The sequence below is a fragment of the Myodes glareolus genome, chromosome 2, assembly GCF_982192425.1.
Source record: "Myodes glareolus chromosome 2, mMyoGla1.1, whole genome shotgun sequence".
NCBI classification, from domain to species: domain Eukaryota; kingdom Metazoa; phylum Chordata; class Mammalia; order Rodentia; family Cricetidae; genus Myodes; species Myodes glareolus.
In genome coordinates, this window is record NC_142027.1 from 127,924,366 (window position 1) to 127,947,119 (window position 22,754).

The following is a 22,754-nucleotide window of genomic DNA, read 5'->3' on the forward strand; positions in this document are numbered from 1 at the left end:
ATATTCACAAGAAAATCAAATGCGTTTCTCTGAAAGAGAAGCAATCTGTTCCAATACTTCAGTTCACTGTGCGAAGTGAATGGAGTGTTGCGTCACTTTCTAAATGCTGTAGTTTCAGAGAAAATCACTTTCTTTTGAAAGTGCCTTGAGCTACTCTCAGGCATTCACAAGGAACGCACATGCCTTTATCTGTAAGGGAAGCAGTCTGTTACAACACTTCAATTCACTGTGCGAAGTGAATGGAGTGTTGCTTCACTTTCTAAATGCTGTAGTTTCAGAGAAAATCACTTTCCTATGAAAGTGCCTTAAGCCACTTATAAGCATTCACAAAAAACTTACATGCGTTTCTCTGAAAGAGAAATTTTCTGTTCCACCACTTCAATTCACTGTGCGAAGTGAATGGAGGGTTGCTTCAGTTTCTAAATGCTGTAGTTTCAGAGAAAATTACTTTCCTTTGAAAGTGCCTTAAGCTACTTATGAGTATTCACAAGAAAATCAAATGCGTTTCTCTGAAAGAGAAGCAATCTGTTCCAATACTTCAGTTCACTGTGCGAAGTGAATGGAGTGTTGCGTCACTTTCTAAATGCTGTAGTTTCAGAGAAAATCACTTTCTTTTGAAAGTGCCTTAAGCTACTCTCAGGCATTCACAAGGAACGCACATGCCTTTATCTGAAAGGGAAGCAGTCTGTTTCAACACTTCAATTCACTGTGCGAAGTGAATGGAGTGTTGCTTCACTTTCTAAATGCTGTAGTTTCAGAGAAAATCACTTTCCTATGAAAATGCCTTAAGCCTCTTATAAGCATTCACAAAAAACTTACATGCGTTTCTCTGAAAGAGAAATTTTCTGTTCCACCACTTCAATTCACTGTGCGAAGTGAATGGAGGGTTGCTTCAGTTTCTCAATGCTGTAGCTTTAGAGAAAATCACTTTCTTTTGAATGTTCCTTAAGCTATTTATGAACATTCACAAAAAACTCAAATGCATTTCTCTGAAAGAGAAGCAGTGTGTTCCACCACTTCAATTCACTGTGCGAAGTGAATGGAGTGTTGATTCACTTTCTAAATGCTGTAGTTTCAGAGAAAATCACTTTCCTATGAAAGTACATTAGGCTATTTAGGAGCATTCACATGAAACTCAAATGCGTTTCTCTTAATGAGAAGAAGTCTGTTGCAACACTTCAATTCACTGTGCGATGTTAATGGAGTTTTGCTTCACTTTCTAAATGCTGTAGTTTCAGAGAAAATCACTTTCTTTTGAAAGTGCCTTGAGCTAATTATAAGCATTCTCAAGAAACTCTCATGCACTTCTCTGAAAGAGAAGCAGGATGTTCCAACACTTCAATTCACTATGTGAAGTGAATGGAGTGCTGCTTCACTTTCTAAATGCTGGACTTTCACAGAAAATCACTTTCCTATGTTAGTGCCTTAACATACTTATAAGCATTTAGAAGAAACTCACTTGCGTTTCTCTGAAAGAAAAGCAGTCTGTTCCAACACTTCAATTCACTATGCGAAGTGGAAGGAGTGTTGCTTCACGTTCTAAATGTAGTTTCAGAGAAAATCACTTTCCTATGAAAGTGCCTTAAGCCACTTATAAGTATTCACAAAATCTTACATGCGTTTCTCTGAAAGTAAAATAGTCTGTTCCAACACTTCAATTCACTGTGAAAAGTTAATTTAGGGTTGCTTCACTTTCTTAATGCTGTCGTTTCAGAGAAAATCACTTTCCTATGACAGTGCTTAAAACTACTTATTAGCATTACCAAGAAACTCACAAGCATTTCTGTGAAAGAGAAGCAGTCTGTTCCAACACTTCAATTCACTGTGTGAAGTTAATGGAGTGTTGCTTCACTTTCTAAATGCTGTAGTTCCAGATAAAATCACGTTCTTTTGAAATTGCCTTAAGCTATTTATGAGCATTCACAAGAAACTCAAATGCGTTTCTCTTAAAGAGAAGTCTGTTGCCACACTTCAATTCACTGTGCGATGTTAATGGAGTTTTGCTTCACTTTCTAAATGGTGTAGTTTCAGAGAAAATCACTTTCCTTTGAAAGAGCCTTAAGCTAATTATAAGCATTCACAAGAAACTCATATGCGTTTCTCTGAAAGAAAAGTTGTTTGTTCCAACGCTTCAATTCACTGTGCGAAGTGAATGGAGTGTTGCTTCACTTTCTAAATGCCGTAGTTTCAGAGAAAATCACTTTCTTGGAAAGTGCCTTAAGCTACTCACAAGCATTCACAAGGAACGAACATGCCTTTCTCTGAAAGAGAAGCAGTCTGTTCCAATACTTCAATTCACTGTGTGAAGTGAATGGAGTGTTGCTTTACTTTCTCAATGCTGTAGTTTCAGAGAAAATCACATTCTTTTGAAAGTGCCTTAAGCTGTTCACAAGCATTCACAAGAAATTCACATGCGTTTCTCTGAAAGAGAAGCAGTCTGTTCCAACTCTTCAATTCACTGTGCGAAGTGAATGGAGTGTTCCTTCACTTTCTAAATGCTGTAGTTTCAGAGAAAATCACTTTCCTTTCAAAGTGCCTTAAGCTAGTTATAAGCATTCACAAGAAAGTCACGTGCGTTTCTCTGAAAGGAAACCAGTCTGTTCCAACACTTAGATTAACTGTGCGAAGTGAATGGAGTGTTGCTTCACTTTCTAAATGCTGTGGTTTCAGAGAAAATCACTTTCCTATGAAAGTGCCTAAAGCTACTTATAAGCATTCACAAGGAACTCACATGCATTTCTCTGAAAGAGAAGCAGTATGTTCCAACACTTCAATTCACTGTGCGAAGTGAATGGAGTGTTGCTTCACTTTCTAAATGCTGTAGTTTCAGAGAAAATCACTTTCCTTTGAAAGTGCCTTAAGCTACTTATGAGTATTCACAAGAAAATCAAATGCGTTTCTCTGAAAGAGAAGCAATCTGTTCCAATACTTCAGTTCACTGTGCGAAGTGAATGGAGTGTTGCGTCACTTTCTAAATGCTGTAGTTTCAGAGAAAATCACTTTCTTTTGAAAGTGCCTTGAGCTACTCTCAGGCATTCACAAGGAACGCACATGCCTTTATCTGAAAGGGAAGCAGTCTGTTACAACACTTCAATTCACTGTGCGAAGTGAATGGAGTGTTGCTTCACTTTCTAAATGCTGTAGTTTCAGAGAAAATCACTTTCCTATGAAAGTGCCTTAAGCCACTTATAAGCATTCACAAAAAACTTACATGCGTTTCTCTGAAAGAGAAATTTTCTGTTCCACCACTTCAATTCACTGTGCGAAGTGAATGGAGGGTTGCTTCAGTTTCTCAATGCTGTAGTTTTAGAGAAAATCACTTTCTTTTGAAGGTGCCTTAAGCTATTTATAAACATTCACAAGTAACTCACATGCGTTTCTCTGAAAGAGAAGGAGTCTGTTCCAACACTTCAATTCACTGTTCGAAGTGAATGGAATGTTGCTTCACTTTCTAAATGCTGTAATTTCTGAGAAAATCACTTTCTTTTGAAAGTTCCTTAAGCTACTTACAAGCATTAACAATAAACTCACATGCATTTCTCTGAAAGTGAAGCAGTGTGTTCCAACACTTCAATTCACTGTGCGAAGTGAATGGAGTGTTGCTTCACTTTCTAAATGCTGTAGTTTCAGAGAAAATTACTTTCCTTTGAAAGTGCATTAAGCTACTTATGAGTATTCACAAGAAAATCAAATGCGTTTCTGTGAAAGAGAAGCAATCTGTTCCAATACTTCAGTTCACTGTGCGAAGTGAATGGAGTGTTGCGTCACTTTCTAAATGCTGTAGTTTCAGAGAAAATCACTTTCTTTTGAAAGTGCCTTAAGCTACTCTCAGGCATTCACAAGGAACGCACATGCCTTTATCTGAAAGTGAAGCAGTCTGTTACAACACTTCAATTCACTGTGCGAAGTGAATGGAGTGTTGCTTCACTTTCTAAATGCTGTAGTTTCAGAGAAAATCACTTTCCTATGAAAATGCCTTAAGCCACTTATAAGCATTCACAAAAAACTTACATGCGTTTCTCTGAAAGAGAAATTTTCTGTTCCACCACTTCAATTCACTGTGCGAAGTGAATGGAGTGCTGCTTCACTTTCTAAATGCTGTACTTTCACAGAAAATCACTTTCCTATGTTAGTGCCTTAACATACTTATAAGCATTTAGAAGAAACTCACTTGCGTTTCTCTGAAAGAAAAGCAGTCTGTTCCAACACTTCAATTCACTATGCGAAGTGAAAGGAGTGTTGCTTCACTTTCTAAATGTAGTTTCAGAGAAAATCACTTTCCTATGAAAGTGCCTTAAGCCACTTATAAGTATTCACAAAAAACTTACATGCGTTTCTCTGAAAGTAAAATAGTCTGTTCCAACACTTCAATTCACTGTGAAAAGTTAATTTAGGGTTGCTTCACTTTCTTAATGCTGTCGTTTCAGAGAAAATCACTTTCCTATGACAGTGCGTAAAACTACTTATTAGCATTACCAAGAAACTCACAAGCATTTCTGTGAAAGAGAAGCAGTCTGTTCCAACACTTCAATTCACTGTGTGAAGTTAATGGAGTGTTGCTTCACTTTCTAAATGCTGTAGTTCCAGATAAAATCACGTTCTTTTGAAATTGCCTTAAGCTATTTATGAGCATTCACAAGAAACTCAAATGCGTTTCTCTTAAAGAGAAGTCTGTTGCCACACTTCAATTCACTGTGCGATGTTAATGGAGTTTTGCTTCACTTTCTAAATGGTGTAGTTTCAGAGAAAATCACTTTCCTTTGAAAGAGCCTTAAGCTAATTATAAGCATTCACAAGAAACTCATATGCGTTTCTCTGAAAGAAAAGTTGTTTGTTCCAACGCTTCAATTCACTGTGCGAAGTGAATGGAGTGTTGCTTCACTTTCAAAATGCCGTAGTTTCAGAGAAAATCACTTTCTTGGAAAGTGCCTTAAGCTACTCACAAGCATTCACAAGGAACGAACATGCCTTTCTCTGAAAGAGAAGCAGTCTGTTCCAATACTTCAATTCACTGTGTGAAGTGAATGGAGTGTTGCTTTACTTTCTCAATGCTGTAGTTTCAGAGAAAATCACATTCTTTTGAAAGTGCCTTAAGCTGTTCACAAGCATTCACAAGAAATTCACATGCGTTTCTCTGAAAGAGAAGCAGTCTGTTCCAACTCTTGAATTCACTGTGCGAAGTGAATGGAGTGTTCCTTCACTTTCTAAATGCTGTAGTTTCACAGAAAATCACTTTCCTTTCAAAGTGCCTTAAGCTAGTTATAAGCATTCACAAGAAAGTCACGTGCGTTTCTCTGAAAGGAAACCAGTCTGTTCCAACACTTAGATTAACTGTGCGAAGTGAATGGAGTGTTGCTTCACTTTCTAAATGCTGTCGTTTCAGAGAAAATCACTTTCCTATGAAAGTGCCTAAAGCTACTTATAAGCATTCACAAGGAACTCACATGCATTTCTCTGAAAGAGAAGCAGTATGTTCCAACACTTCAATTCACTGTGCGAAGTGAATGGAGTGTTGCTTCACTTTCTAAATGCTGTAGTTTCAGAGAAAATCACTTTCCTTTGAAAGTGCCTTAAGCTACTTATGAGTATTCACAAGAAAATCAAATGCGTTTCTCTGAAAGAGAAGCAATCTGTTCCAATACTTCAGTTCACTGTGCGAAGTGAATGGAGTGTTGCGTCACTTTCTAAATGCTGTAGTTTCAGAGAAAATCACTTTCTTTTGAAAGTGCCTTAAGCTACTCTCAGGCATTCACAAGGAACGCACATGCCTTTATCTGAAAGGGAAGCAGTCTGTTACAACACTTCAATTCACTGTGCGAAGTGAATGGAGTGTTGCTTCACTTTCTAAATGCTGTAGTTTCAGAGAAAATCACTTTCCTATGAAAATGCCTTAAGCCACTTATAAGCATTCACAAAAAGCTTACATGCGTTTCTCTGAAAGAGAAATTTTCTGTTCCACCACTTCAATTCACTGTGCGAAGTGAATGGAGGGTTGCTTCAGTTTCTCAATGCTGTAGCTTTAGAGAAAATCACTTTCTTTTGAATGTGCCTTAAGCTATTTATGAGCATTCACAAAAAACTCAAATGCATTTCTCTGAAAGAGAAGCAGTGTGTTCCACCACTTCAATTCACTGTGCGAACTGAATGGAGTGTTGCTTCACTTTCTAAATGCTGTAGTTTCAGAGAAAATCACTTTCCTATGAAAGTACATTAGGCTATTTAGGAGCATTCACATGAAACTCAATGCGTTTCTCTTAATGAGAAGAAGTCTGTTGCAACACTTCAATTCACTGTGCGATGTTAATGGAGTGTTGCTTCACTTTCTAAATGCTGTCGTTTCAGAGAAAATCACTTTCCTATGAAAGTGCCTAAAGCTACTTATAAGCATTCACAAGGAACTCACATGCATTTCTCTGAAAGAGAAGCAGTATGTTCCAACACTTCAATTCACTCTGCGAAGTGAATGGAGTGTTGCTTCACTTTCTAAATGCTGTAGTTTCAGAGAAAATCACTTTCCTTTGAAAGTGCCTTAAGCTACTTATGAGTATTCACAAGAAAATCAAATGCGTTTCTCTGAAAGAGAAGCAATCTGTTCCAATACTTCAGTTCACTGTGCGAAGTGAATGGAGTGTTGCGTCACTTTCTAAATGCTGTAGTTTCAGAGAAAATCACTTTCTTTTGAAAGTGCCTTGAGCTACTCTCAGGCATTCACAAGGAACGCACATGCCTTTATCTGAAAGGGAAGCAGTCTGTTACAACACTTCAATTCACTGTGCGAAGTGAATGGAGTGTTGCTTCACTTTCTAAATGCTGTAGTTTCAGAGAAAATCACTTTCCTATGAAAGTGCCTTAAGCCACTTATAAGCATTCACAAAAAACTTACATGCGTTTCTCTGAAAGAGAAATTTTCTGTTCCACCACTTCAATTCACTGTGCGAAGTGAATGGAGGGTTGCTTCAGTTTCTCAATGCTGTAGTTTTAGAGAAAATCACTTTCTTTTGAAGGTGCCTTAAGCTATTTATAAACATTCACAAGTAACTCACATGCGTTTCTCTGAAAAAGAAGGAGTCTGTTCCAACACTTCAATTCACTGTTCGAAGTGAATGGAATGTTGCTTCACTTTCTAAATGCTGTAATTTCTGTGAAAATCACTTTCCTTTGAAATTGCCTTAAGCTACTTATGAGTATTCACAAGAAAATCAAATGCGTTTCTCTGAAAGAGAAGCAATCTGTTCCAATACTTCAGTTCACTCTGCGAAGTGAATGGAGTGTTGCGTCACTTTCTAAATGCTGTAGTTTCAGAGAAAATCACTTTCTTTTGAAAGTGCCTTAAGCTACTCTCAGGCATTCACAAGGAACGCACATGCCTTTATCTGAAAGGGAAGCAGTCTGTTACAACACTTCAATTCACTGTGCGAAGTGAATGGAGTGTTGCTTCACTTTCTAAATGCTGTAGTTTCAGAGAAAATCACTTTCCTATGAAAATGCCTTAAGCCACTTATAAGCATTCACAAAAAACTTACATGCGTTTCTCTGAAAGAGAAATTTTCTGTTCCACCACTTCAATTCACTGTGCGAAGTGAATGGAGGGTTGCTTCAGTTTCTCAATGCTGTAGCTTTAGAGAAAATCACTTTCTTTTGAATGTGCCTTAAGCTATTTATGAGCATTCACAAAAAACTCAAATGCATTTCTCTGAAAGAGAAGCAGTGTGTTCCACCACTTCAATTCACTGTGCGAAGTGAATGGAGTGTTGCTTCACTTTCTAAATGCTGTAGTTTCAGAGAAAATCACTTTCCTATGAAAGTACATTAGGCTATTTAGGAGCATTCACATGAAACTCAAATGCGTTTCTCTTAATGAGAAGAAGTCTGTTGCAACACTTCAATTCACTGTGCGATGTTAATGGAGTTTTGCTTCACTTTCTAAATGCTGTAGTTTCAGAGAAAATCACTTTCTTTTGAAAGTGCCTTGAGCTAATTATAAGCATTCTCAAGAAACTCTCATGCACTTCTCTGAAAGAGAAGCAGGAGGTTCCAACACTTCAATTCACTATGTGAAGTGAATGGAGTGCTGCTTCACTTTCTAAATGCTGTACTTTCACAGAAAATCACTTTCCTATGTTAGTGCCTTAACATACTTATAAGCATTTAGAAGAAACTCACTTGCGTTTCTCTGAAAGAAAAGCAGTCTGTTCCAACACTTCAATTCACTGTGCGAAGTGAAAGGAGTGTTGCTTCACTTTCTAAATGTAGTTTCAGAGAAAATCACTTTCCTATGAAAGTGCCTTAAGCCACTTATAAGTATTCACAAAAAACTTACATGCGTTTCTCTGAAAGTAAAATAGTCTGTTCCAACACTTCAATTCACTGTGAAAAGTTAATTTAGGGTTGCTTCACTTTCTTAATGCTGTCGTTTCAGAGAAAATCACTTTCCTATGACAGTGCGTAAAACTACTTATTAGCATTACCAAGAAACTCACAAGCATTTCTGTGAAAGAGAAGCAGTCTGTTCCAACACTTCAATTCACTGTGTGAAGTTAATGGAGTGTTGCTTCACTTTCTAAATGCTGTAGTTCCAGATAAAATCACGTTCTTTTGAAATTGCCTTAAGCTATTTATGAGCATTCACAAGAAACTCAAATGCGTTTCTCTTAAAGAGAAGTCTGTTGCCACACTTCAATTCACTGTGCGATGTTAATGGAGTTTTGCTTCACTTTCTAAATGGTGTAGTTTCAGAGAAAATCACTTTCCTTTGAAAGAGCCTTAAGCTAATTATAAGCATTCACAAGAAACTCATATGCGTTTCTCTGAAAGAAAAGTTGTTTGTTCCAACGCTTCAATTCACTGTGCGAAGTGAATGGAGTGTTGCTTCACTTTCAAAATGCCGTAGTTTCAGAGAAAATCACTTTCTTGGAAAGTGCCTTAAGCTACTCACAAGCATTCACAAGGAACGAACATGCCTTTCTCTGAAAGAGAAGCAGTCTGTTCCAATACTTCAATTCACTGTGTGAAGTGAATGGAGTGTTGCTTTACTTTCTCAATGCTGTAGTTTCAGAGAAAATCACATTCTTTTGAAAGTGCCTTAAGCTGTTCACAAGCATTCACAAGAAATTCACATGCGTTTCTCTGAAAGAGAAGCAGTCTGTTCCAACTCTTCAATTCACTGTGCGAAGTGAATGGAGTGTTCCTTCACTTTCTAAATGCTGTAGTTTCAGAGAAAATCACTTTCCTTTCAAAGTGCCTTAAGCTAGTTATAAGCATTCACAAGAAAGTCACGTGCGTTTCTCTGAAAGGAAACCAGTCTGTTCCAACACTTAGATTAACTGTGCGAAGTGAATGGAGTGTTGCTTCACTTTCTAAATGCTGTCGTTTCAGAGAAAATCACTTTCCTATGAAAGTGCCTAAAGCTACTTATAAGCATTCACAAGGAACTCACATGCATTTCTCTGAAAGAGAAGCAGTATGTTCCAACACTTCAATTCACTGTGCGAAGTGAATGGAGTGTTGCTTCACTTTCTAAATGCTGTAGTTTCAGAGAAAATCACTTTCCTTTGAAAGTGCCTTAAGCTACTTATGAGTATTCACAAGAAAATCAAATGCGTTTCTCTGAAAGAGAAGCAATCTGTTCCAATACTTCAGTTCACTGTGCGAAGTGAATGGAGTGTTGCGTCACTTTCTAAATGCTGTAGTTTCAGAGAAAATCACTTTCTTTTGAAAGTGCCTTAAGCTACTCTCAGGCATTCACAAGGAACGCACATGCCTTTATCTGAAAGGGAAGCAGTCTGTTACAACACTTCAATTCACTGTGCGAAGTGAATGGAGTGTTGCTTCACTTTCTAAATGCTGTAGTTTCAGAGAAAATCACTTTCCTATGAAAATGCCTTAAGCCACTTATAAGCATTCACAAAAAACTTACATGCGTTTCTCTGAAAGAGAAATTTTCTGTTCCACCACTTCAATTCACTGTGCGAAGTGAATGGAGGGTTGCTTCAGTTTCTCAATGCTGTAGCTTTAGAGAAAATCACTTTCTTTTGAATGTGCCTTAAGCTATTTATGAGCATTCACAAAAAACTCAAATGCATTTCTCTGAAAGAGAAGCAGTGTGTTCCACCACTTCAATTCACTGTGCGAACTGAATGGAGTGTTGCTTCACTTTCTAAATGCTGTAGTTTCAGAGAAAATCACTTTCCTATGAAAGTACATTAGGCTATTTAGGAGCATTCACATGAAACTCAATGCGTTTCTCTTAATGAGAAGAAGTCTGTTGCAACACTTCAATTCACTGTGCGATGTTAATGGAGTGTTGCTTCACTTTCTAAATGCTGTCGTTTCAGAGAAAATCACTTTCCTATGAAAGTGCCTAAAGCTACTTATAAGCATTCACAAGGAACTCACATGCATTTCTCTGAAAGAGAAGCAGTATGTTCCAACACTTCAATTCACTCTGCGAAGTGAATGGAGTGTTGCTTCACTTTCTAAATGCTGTAGTTTCAGAGAAAATCACTTTCCTTTGAAAGTGCCTTAAGCTACTTATGAGTATTCACAAGAAAATCAAATGCGTTTCTCTGAAAGAGAAGCAATCTGTTCCAATACTTCAGTTCACTGTGCGAAGTGAATGGAGTGTTGCGTCACTTTCTAAATGCTGTAGTTTCAGAGAAAATCACTTTCTTTTGAAAGTGCCTTGAGCTACTCTCAGGCATTCACAAGGAACGCACATGCCTTTATCTGAAAGGGAAGCAGTCTGTTACAACACTTCAATTCACTGTGCGAAGTGAATGGAGTGTTGCTTCACTTTCTAAATGCTGTAGTTTCAGAGAAAATCACTTTCCTATGAAAGTGCCTTAAGCCACTTATAAGCATTCACAAAAAACTTACATGCGTTACTCTGAAAGAGAAATTTTCTGTTCCACCACTTCAATTCACTGTGCGAAGTGAATGGAGGGTTGCTTCAGTTTCTCAATGCTGTAGTTTTAGAGAAAATCACTTTCTTTTGAAGGTGCCTTAAGCTATTTATAAACATTCACAAGTAACTCACATGCGTTTCTCTGAAAGAGAAGGAGTCTGTTCCAACACTTCAATTCACTGTTCGAAGTGAATGGAATGTTGCTTCACTTTCTAAATGCTGTAATTTCTGTGAAAATCACTTTCCTTTGAAATTGCCTTAAGCTACTTATGAGTATTCACAAGAAAATCAAATGCGTTTCTCTGAAAGAGAAGCAATCTGTTCCAATACTTCAGTTCACTCTGCGAAGTGAATGGAGTGTTGCGTCACTTTCTAAATGCTGTAGTTTCAGAGAAAATCACTTTCTTTTGAAAGTGCCTTAAGCTACTCTCAGGCATTCACAAGGAACGCACATGCCTTTATCTGAAAGGGAAGCAGTCTGTTACAACACTTCAATTCACTGTGCGAAGTGAATGGAGTGTTGCTTCACTTTCTAAATGCTGTAGTTTCAGAGAAAATCACTTTCCTATGAAAATGCCTTAAGCCACTTATAAGCATTCACAAAAAACTTACATGCGTTTCTCTGAAAGAGAAATTTTCTGTTCCACCACTTCAATTCACTGTGCGAAGTGAATGGAGGGTTGCTTCAGTTTCTCAATGCTGTAGCTTTAGAGAAAATCACTTTCTTTTGAATGTGCCTTAAGCTATTTATGAGCATTCACAAAAAACTCAAATGCATTTCTCTGAAAGAGAAGCAGTGTGTTCCACCACTTCAATTCACTGTGCGAAGTGAATGGAGTGTTGCTTCACTTTCTAAATGCTGTAGTTTCAGAGAAAATCACTTTCCTATGAAAGTACATTAGGCTATTTAGGAGCATTCACATGAAACTCAAATGCGTTTCTCTTAATGAGAAGAAGTCTGTTGCAACACTTCAATTCACTGTGCGATGTTAATGGAGTTTTGCTTCACTTTCTAAATGCTGTAGTTTCAGAGAAAATCACTTTCTTTTGAAAGTGCCTTGAGCTAATTATAAGCATTCTCAAGAAACTCTCATGCACTTCTCTGAAAGAGAAGCAGGAGGTTCCAACACTTCAATTCACTATGTGAAGTGAATGGAGTGCTGCTTCACTTTCTAAATGCTGTACTTTCACAGAAAATCACTTTCCTATGTTAGTGCCTTAACATACTTATAAGCATTTAGAAGAAACTCACTTGCGTTTCTCTGAAAGAAAAGCAGTCTGTTCCAACACTTCAATTCACTGTGCGAAGTGAAAGGAGTGTTGCTTCACTTTCTAAATGTAGTTTCAGAGAAAATCACTTTCCTATGAAAGTGCCTTAAGCCACTTATAAGTATTCACAAAAAACTTACATGCGTTTCTCTGAAAGTAAAATAGTCTGTTCCAACACTTCAATTCACTGTGAAAAGTTAATTTAGGGTTGCTTCACTTTCTTAATGCTGTAGTTTCAGAGAAAATCACTTTCCTATGACAGTGCGTAAAACTACTTATTAGCATTACCAAGAAACTCACAAGCATTTCTGTGAAAGAGAAGCAGTCTGTTCCAACACTTCAATTCACTGTGTGAAGTTAACGGAGTGTTGCTTCACTTTCTAAATGCTGTAGTTCCAGATAAAATCACGTTCTTTTGAAATTGCCTTAAGCTATTTATGAGCATTCACAAGAAACTCAAATGCGTTTCTCTTAAAGAGAAGTCTGTTGCCACACTTCAATTCACTGTGCGATGTTAATGGAGTTTTGCTTCACTTTCTAAATGGTGTAGTTTCAGAGAAAATCACTTTCCTTTGAAAGAGCCTTAAGCTAATTATAAGCATTCACAAGAAACTCATATGCGTTTCTCTGAAAGAAAAGTTGTTTGTTCCAACGCTTCAATTCACTGTGCGAAGTGAATGGAGTGTTGCTTCACTTTCTAAATGCCGTAGTTTCAGAGAAAATCACTTTCTTGGAAAGTGCCTTAAGCTACTCACAAGCATTCACAAGGAACGAACATGCCTTTCTCTGAAAGAGAAGCAGTCTGTTCCAATACTTCAATTCACTGTGTGAAGTGAATGGAGTGTTGCTTTACTTTCTCAATGCTGTAGTTTCAGAGAAAATCACATTCTTTTGAAAGTGCCTTAAGCTGTTCACAAGCATTCACAAGAAATTCACATGCGTTTCTCTGAAAGAGAAGCAGTCTGTTCCAACTCTTCAATTCACTGTGCGAAGTGAATGGACTGTTCCTTCACTTTCTAAATGCTGTAGTTTCAGAGAAAATCACTTTCCTTTCAAAGTGCCTTAAGCTAGTTATAAGCATTCACAAGAAAGTCACGTGCGTTTCTCTGAAAGGAAACCAGTCTGTTCCAACACTTAGATTAACTGTGCGAAGTGAATGGAGTGTTGCTTCACTTTCTAAATGCTGTCGTTTCAGAGAAAATCACTTTCCTATGAAAGTGCCTAAAGCTACTTATAAGCATTCACAAGGAACTCACATGCATTTCTCTGAAAGAGAAGCAGTATGTTCCAACACTTCAATTCACTGTGCGAAGTGAATGGAGTGTTGCTTCACTTTCTAAATGCTGTAGTTTCAGAGAAAATCACTTTCCTATGAAAGTACATTAGGCTATTTAGGAGCATTCACATGAAACTCAAATGCGTTTCTCTTAATGAAAAGAAGTCTGTTGCAACACTTTCTAAATGCTGTAGTTTCAGAGAAAATCACTTTCTTTTGAAAGTGCCTTGAGCTAATTATAAGCATTCTCAAGAAACTCTCATGCACTTCTCTGAAAGAGAAGCAGGATGTTCTAACACTTCAATTCACTATGTGAAGTGAATGGAGTGCTGCTTCACTTTCTAAACGCTGTACTTTCACAGAAAATCACTTTCCTATGTTAGTGCCTTAACATACTTATAAGCATTTAGAAGAAACTCACTTGTGTTTCTCTGAAAGAAAAGCAGTCTGTTCCAACACTTCAATTCACTGTGCAAAGTGAAAGGAGTGTTGCTTCACTTTCTAAATGTAGTTTCAGAGAAAATCACTTTCCTATGAAAGTGCCTTAAGCTAGTTATAAGCATTCACAAGAAAGTCACGTGCGTTTCTCTGAAAGGAAACCAGTCTGTTCCAACACTTAGATTAACTGTGCGAAGTGAATGGAGTGTTGCTTCACTTTCTAAATGCTGTCGTTTCAGAGAAAATCACTTTCCTATGAAAGTGCCTAAAGCTACTTATAAGCATTCACAAGGAACTCACATGCATTTCTCTGAAAGAGAAGCAGTATGTTCCAACACTTCAATTCACTGTGCGAAGTGAATGGAGTGTTGCTTCACTTTCTAAATGCTGTAGTTTCAGAGAAAATCACTTTCCTATGAAAATGCCTTAAGCCACTTATAAGCATTCACAAAAAACTTACATGCGTTTCTCTGAAAGAGAAATTTTCTGTTCCACCACTTCAATTCACTGTGCGAAGTGAATGGAGGGTTGCTTCAGTTTCTCAATGCTGTAGCTTTAGAGAAAATCACTTTCTTTTGAATGTGCCTTAAGCTATTTATGAGCATTCACAAAAAACTCAAATGCATTTCTCTGAAAGAGAAGCAGTGTGTTCCACCACTTCAATTCACTGTGCGAAGTGAATGGAGTGTTGCTTCACTTTCTAAATGCTGTAGTTTCAGAGAAAATCACTTTCCTATGAAAGTACATTAGGCTATTTAGGAGCATTCACATGAAACTCAAATGCGTTTCTCTTAATGAGAAGAAGTCTGTTGCAACACTTCAATTCACTGTGCGATGTTAATGGAGTTTTGCTTCACTTTCTAAATGCTGTAGTTTCAGAGAAAATCACTTTCTTTTGAAAGTGCCTTGAGCTAATTATAAGCATTCTCAAGAAACTCTCATGCACTTCTCTGAAAGAGAAGCAGGAGGTTCCAACACTTCAATTCACTATGTGAAGTGAATGGAGTGCTGCTTCACTTTCTAAATGCTGTACTTTCACAGAAAATCACTTTCCTATGTTAGTGCCTTAACATACTTATAAGCATTTAGAAGAAACTCACTTGCGTTTCTCTGAAAGAAAAGCAGTCTGTTCCAACACTTCAATTCACTGTGCGAAGTGAAAGGAGTGTTGCTTCACTTTCTAAATGTAGTTTCAGAGAAAATCACTTTCCTATGAAAGTGCCTTAAGCCACTTATAAGTATTCACAAAAAACTTACATGCGTTTCTCTGAAAGTAAAATAGTCTGTTCCAACACTTCAATTCACTGTGAAAAGTTAATTTAGGGTTGCTTCACTTTCTTAATGCTGTAGTTTCAGAGAAAATCACTTTCCTATGACAGTGCGTAAAACTACTTATTAGCATTACCAAGAAACTCACAAGCATTTCTGTGAAAGAGAAGCAGTCTGTTCCAACACTTCAATTCACTGTGTGAAGTTAACGGAGTGTTGCTTCACTTTCTAAATGCTGTAGTTCCAGATAAAATCACGTTCTTTTGAAATTGCCTTAAGCTATTTATGAGCATTCACAAGAAACTCAAATGCGTTTCTCTTAAAGAGAAGTCTGTTGCCACACTTCAATTCACTGTGCGATGTTAATGGAGTTTTGCTTCACTTTCTAAATGGTGTAGTTTCAGAGAAAATCACTTTCCTTTGAAAGAGCCTTAAGCTAATTATAAGCATTCACAAGAAACTCATATGCGTTTCTCTGAAAGAAAAGTTGTTTGTTCCAACGCTTCAATTCACTGTGCGAAGTGAATGGAGTGTTGCTTCACTTTCTAAATGCCGTAGTTTCAGAGAAAATCACTTTCTTGGAAAGTGCCTTAAGCTACTCACAAGCATTCACAAGGAACGAACATGCCTTTCTCTGAAAGAGAAGCAGTCTGTTCCAATACTTCAATTCACTGTGTGAAGTGAATGGAGTGTTGCTTTACTTTCTCAATGCTGTAGTTTCAGAGAAAATCACATTCTTTTGAAAGTGCCTTAAGCTGTTCACAAGCATTCACAAGAAATTCACATGCGTTTCTCTGAAAGAGAAGCAGTCTGTTCCAACTCTTCAATTCACTGTGCGAAGTGAATGGAGTGTTCCTTCACTTTCTAAATGCTGTAGTTTCAGAGAAAATCACTTTCCTTTCAAAGTGCCTTAAGCTAGTTATAAGCATTCACAAGAAAGTCACGTGCGTTTCTCTGAAAGGAAACCAGTCTGTTCCAACACTTAGATTAACTGTGCGAAGTGAATGGAGTGTTGCTTCACTTTCTAAATGCTGTCGTTTCAGAGAAAATCACTTTCCTATGAAAGTGCCTAAAGCTACTTATAAGCATTCACAAGGAACTCACATGCATTTCTCTGAAAGAGAAGCAGTATGTTCCAACACTTCAATTCACTGTGCGAAGTGAATGGAGTGTTGCTTCACTTTCTAAATGCTGTAGTTTCAGAGAAAATCACTTTCCTTTGAAAGTGCCTTAAGCTACTTATGAGTATTCACAAGAAAATCAAATGCGTTTCTCTGAAAGAGAAGCAATCTGTTCCAATACTTCAGTTCACTGTGCGAAGTGAATGGAGTGTTGCGTCACTTTCTAAATGCTGTAGTTTCAGAGAAAATCACTTTCTTTTGAAAGTGCCTTGAGCTACTCTCAGGCATTCACAAGGAACGCACATGCCTTTATCTGTAAGGGAAGCAGTCTGTTACAACACTTCAATTCACTGTGCGAAGTGAATGGAATGTTGCTTCACTTTCTAAATGCTGTAATTTCTGAGAAAATCACTTTCTTTTGAAAGTTCCTTAAGCTACTTACAAGCATTAACAATAAACTCACATGCATTTCTCTGAAAGTGAAGCAGTGTGTTCCAACACTTCAATTCACTGTGCGAAGTGAATGGAGTGTTGCTTCACTTTCTAAATGCTGTAGTTTCAGAGAAAATTACTTTCCTTTGAAAGTGCCTTAAGCTACTTATGAGTATTCACAAGAAAATCAAATGCGTTTCTCTGAAAGAGAAGCAATCTGTTCCAATACTTCAGTTCACTGTGCGAAGTGAATGGAGTGTTGCGTCACTTTCTAAATGCTGTAGTTTCAGAGAAAATCACTTTCTTTTGAAAGTGCCTTAAGCTACTCTCAGGCATTCACAAGGAACGCACATGCCTTTATCTGAAAGGGAAGCAGTCTGTTACAACACTTCAATTCACTGTGCGAAGTGAATGGAGTGTTGCTTCACTTTCTAAATGCTGTAGTTTCAGAGAAAATCACTTTCCTTTGAAAATGCCTTAAGCCACTTATAAGCATTCACAAAAAACTTACATGCGTTTCTCTGAAAGAGAAATTTTCTGTTCCACCACTTCAATTCACTGTGCGAAGTGAATGGAGGGTTGCTTCAGTTTCTCAATGCTGTAGCTTTAGAGAAAATCACTTTCTTTTGAATGTGCCTTAAGCTATTTATGAGCATTCACAAAAAACTCAAATGCATTTCTCTGAAAGAGAAGCAGTGTGTTCCACCACTTCAATTCACTGTGCGAAGTGAATGGAGTGTTGCTTCACTTTCTAAATGCTGTAGTTTCAGAGAAAATCACTTTCCTATGAAAGTACATTAGGCTATTTAGGAGCATTCACATGAAACTCAAATGCGTTTCTCTTAATGAGAAGAAGTCTGTTGCAACACTTCAATTCACTGTGCGATGTTAATGGAGTTTTGCTTCACTTTCTAAATGCTGTAGTTTCAGAGAAAATCACTTTCTTTTGAAAGTGCCTTGAGCTAATTATAAGCATTCTCAAGAAACTCTCATGCACTTCTCTGAAAGAGAAGCAGGATGTTCCAACACTTCAATTCACTATGTGAAGTGAATGGAGTGCTGCTTCACTTTCTAAATGCTGTACTTTCACAGAAAATCACTTTCCTATGTTAGTGCCTTAACATACTTATAAGCATTTAGAAGAAACTCACTTGCGTTTCTCTGAAAGAAAAGCAGTCTGTTCCAACACTTCAATTCACTGTGAGAAGTGAAAGGAGTGTTGCTTCACTTTCTAAATGTAGTTTCAGAGAAAATCACTTTCCTATGAAAGTGCCTTAAGCCACTTATAAGTATTCACAAAAGACTTACATGCGTTTCTCTGAAAGTAAAATAGTCTGTTCCAACACTTCAATTCACTGTGAAAAGTTAATTTAGGGTTGCTTCACTTTCTTAATGCTGTAGTTTCAGAGAAAATCACTTTCCTATGACAGTGCGTAAAACTACTTATTAGCATTACCAAGAAACTCACAAGCATTTCTGTGAAAGAGAAGCAGTCTGTTCCAACACTTCAATTCACTGTGTGAAGTTAATGGAGTGTTGCTTCACTTTCTAAATGCTGTAGTTCCAGATAAAATCACGTTCTTTTGAAATTGCCTTAAGCTATTTATGAGCATTCACAAGAAACTCAAATGCGTTTCTCTTAAAGAGAAGTCTGTTGCCACACTTCAATTCACTGTGCGATGTTAATGGAGTTTTGCTTCACTTTCTAAATGGTGTAGTTTCAGAGAAAATCACTTTCCTTTGAAAGAGCCTTAAGCTAATTATAAGCATTCACAAGAAACTCATATGCGTTTCTCTGAAAGAAAAGTTGTTTGTTCCAACGCTTCAATTCACTGTGCGAAGTGAATGGAGTGTTGCTTCACTTTCTAAATGCCGTAGTTTCAGAGAAAATCACTTTCTTGGAAAGTGCCTTAAGCTACTCACAAGCATTCACAAGGAACGAACATGCCTTTCTCTGAAAGAGAAGCAGTCTGTTCCAATACTTCAATTCACTGTGTGAAGTGAATGGAGTGTTGCTTTACTTTCTCAATGCTGTAGTTTCAGAGAAAATCACATTCTTTTGAAAGTGCCTTAAGCTGTTCACAAGCATTCACAAGAAATTCACATGCGTTTCTCTGAAAGAGAAGCAGTCTGTTCCAACTCTTCAATTCACTGTGCGAAGTGAATGGAGTGTTCCTTCACTTTCTAAATGCTGTAGTTTCAGAGAAAATCACTTTCCTTTCAAAGTGCCTTAAGCTAGTTATAAGCATTCACAAGAAAGTCACGTGCGTTTCTCTGAAAGGAAACCAGTCTGTTCCAACACTTAGATTAACTGTGCGAAGTGAATGGAGTGTTGCTTCACTTTCTAAATGCTGTCGTTTCAGAGAAAATCACTTTCTTTTTGAAAGTGCCTAAAGCTACTTATAAGCATTCACAAGGAACTCACATGCATTTCTCTGAAAGAGAAGCAGTATGTTCCAACACTTCAATTCACTGTGCGAAGTGAATGGAGTGTTGCTTCACTTTCTAACTGCTGTAGTTTCAGAGAAAATCACTTTCCTTTGAAAGTGCCTTAAGCTACTTATGAGTATTCACAAGAAAATCAAATGCGTTTCTCTGAAAGAGAAGCAATCTGTTCCAATACTTCAGTTCACTGTGCGAAGTGAATGGAGTGTTGCGTCACTTTCTAAATGCTGTAGTTTCAGAGAAAATCACTTTCTTTTGAAAGTGCCTTGAGCTACTCTCAGGCATTCACAAGGAACGCACATGCCTTTATCTGAAAGGGAAGCAGTCTGTTACAACACTTCAATTCACTGTGCGAAGTGAATGGAGTGTTGCTTCACTTTCTAAATGCTGTAGTTTCAGAGAAAATCACTTTCCTATGAAAGTGCCTTAAGCCACTTATAAGCATTCACAAAAAACTTACATGCGTTTCTCTGAAAGAGAAATTTTCTGTTCCACCACTTCAATTCACTGTGCGAAGTGAATGGAGGGTTGCTTCAGTTTCTCAATGCTGTAGTTTTAGAGAAAATCACTTTCTTTTGAAGGTGCCTTAAGCTATTTATAAACATTCACAAGTAACTCACATGCGTTTCTCTGAAAGAGAAGGAGTCTGTTCCAACACTTCAATTCACTGTTCGAAGTGAATGGAATGTTGCTTCACTTTCTAAATGCTGTAATTTCAGAGAAAATCACTTTCTTTTGAAAGTTCCTTAAGCTACTTATGAGTATTCACAAGAAAATCAAATGCGTTTCTCTGAAAGAGAAGCAATCTGTTCCAATACTTCAGTTCACTCTGCGAAGTGAATGGAGTGTTGCGTCACTTTCTAAATGCTGTAGTTTCAGAGAAAATCACTTTCTTTTGAAAGTGCCTTAAGCTACTCTCAGGCATTCACAAGGAACGCACATGCCTTTATCTGAAAGGGAAGCAGTCTGTTACAACACTTCAATTCACTGTGCGAAGTGAATGGAGTGTTGCTTCACTTTCTAAATGCTGTAGTTTCAGAGAAAATCACTTTCCTTTGAAAGAGCCTTAAGCTAATTATAAGCATTCACAAGAAACTCATATGCGTTTCTCTTAAAGAGAAGTCTGTTGCCACACTTCAATTCACTGTGCGATGTTAATGGAGTTTTGCTTCACTTTCTAAATGGTGTAGTTTCAGAGAAAATCACTTTCCTTTGAAAGAGCCTTAAGCTAATTATAAGCATTCACAAGAAACTCATATGCGTTTCTCTGAAAGAAAAGTTGTTTGTTCCAACGCTTCAATTCACTGTGCGAAGTGAATGGAGTGTTGCTTCACTTTCTAAATGCCGTAGTTTCAGAGAAAATCACTTTCTTGGAAAGTGCCTTAAGCTACTCACAAGCATTCACAAGGAACGAACATGCCTTTCTCTGAAAGAGAAGCAGTCTGTTCCAATACTTCAATTCACTGTGTGAAGTGAATGGAGTGTTGCTTTACTTTCTCAATGCTGTAGTTTCAGAGAAAATCACATTCTTTTGAAAGTGCCTTAAGCTGTTCACAAGCATTCACAAGAAATTCACATGCGTTTCTCTGAAAGAGAAGCAGTCTGTTCCAACTCTTCAATTCACTGTGCGAAGTGAATGGAGTGTTCCTTCACTTTCTAAATGCTGTAGTTTCAGAGAAAATCACTTTCCTATGAAAGTGCCTTAAGCTAGTTATAAGCATTCACAAGAAAGTCACGTGCGTTTCTCTGAAAGGAAACCAGTCTGTTCCAACACTTAGATTAACTGTGCGAAGTGAATGGAGTGTTGCTTCACTTTCTAAATGCTGTCGTTTCAGAGAAAATCACTTTCCTATGAAAGTGCCTAAAGCTACTTATAAGCATTCACAAGGAACTCACATGCATTTCTCTGAAAGAGAAGCAGTATGTTCCAACACTTCAATTCACTGTGCGAAGTGAATGGAGTGTTGCTTCACTTTCTAAATGCTGTAGTTTCAGAGAAAATCACTTTCCTTTGAAAGTGCCTTAAGCTACTTATGAGTATTCACAAGAAAATCGAATGCGTTTCTCTGAAAGAGAAGCAATCTGTTCCAATACTTCAGTTCACTGTGCGAAGTGAATGGAGTGTTGCGTCACTTTCTAAATGCTGTAGTTTCAGAGAAAATCACTTTCTTTTGAATGTGCCTTGAGCTACTCTCAGGCATTCACAAGGAACGCACATGCCTTTATCTGAAAGGGAAGCAGTCTGTTACAACACTTCAATTCACTGTGCGAAGTGAATGGAGTGTTGCTTCACTTTCTAAATGCTGTAGTTTCAGAGAAAATCACTTTCCTATGAAAGTGCCTTAAGCCACTTATAAGCATTCACAAAAAACTTACATGCGTTTCTCTGAAAGAGAAATTTTCTGTTCCACCACTTCAATTCACTGTGCGAAGTGAATGGAGGGTTGCTTCAGTTTCTCAATGCTGTAGTTTTAGAGAAAATCACTTTCTTTTGAAGGTGCCTTAAGCTATTTATAAACATTCACAAGTAACTCACATGCGTTTCTCTGAAAGAGAAGGAGTCTGTTCCAACACTTCAATTCACTGTTCGAAGTGAATGGAATGTTGCTTCACTTTCTAAATGCTGTAATTTCAGAGAAAATCACTTTCTTTTGAAAGTTCCTTAAGCTACTTATGAGTATTCACAAGAAAATCAAATGCGTTTCTCTGAAAGAGAAGCAATCTGTTCCAATACTTCAGTTCACTCTGCGAAGTGAATGGAGTGTTGCGTCACTTTCTAAATGCTGTAGTTTCAGAGAAAATCACTTTCTTTTGAAAGTGCCTTAAGCTACTCTCAGGCATTCACAAGGAACGCACATGCCTTTATCTGAAAGGGAAGCAGTCTGTTACAACACTTCAATTCACTGTGCGAAGTGAATGGAGTGTTGCTTCACTTTCTAAATGCTGTAGTTTCAGAGAAAATCACTTTCCTATGAAAATGCCTTAAGCCACTTATAAGCATTCACAAAAAACTTACATGCGTTTCTCTGAAAGAGAAATTTTCTGTTCCACCACTTCAATTCACTGTGCGAAGTGAATGGAGGGTTGCTTCAGTTTCTCAATGCTGTAGCTTTAGAGAAAATCACTTTCTTTTGAATGTGCCTTAAGCTATTTATGAGCATTCACAAAAAACTCAAATGCATTTCTCTGAAAGAGAAGCAGTGTGTTCCACCACTTCAATTCACTGTGCGAAGTGAATGGAGTGTTGCTTCACTTTCTAAATGCTGTAGTTTCAGAGAAAATCACTTTCCTATGAAAGTACATTAGGCTATTTAGGAGCATTCACATGAAACTCAAATGCGTTTCTCTTAATGAGAAGAAGTCTGTTGCAACACTTCAATTCACTGTGCGATGTTAATGGAGTTTTGCTTCACTTTCTAAATGCTGTAGTTTCAGAGAAAATCACTTTCTTTTGAAAGTGCCTTGAGCTAATTATAAGCATTCTCAAGAAACTCTCATGCACTTCTCTGAAAGAGAAGCAGGATGTTCCAACACTTCAATTCACTATGTGAAGTGAATGGAGTGCTGCTTCACTTTCTAAATGCTGTACTTTCACAGAAAA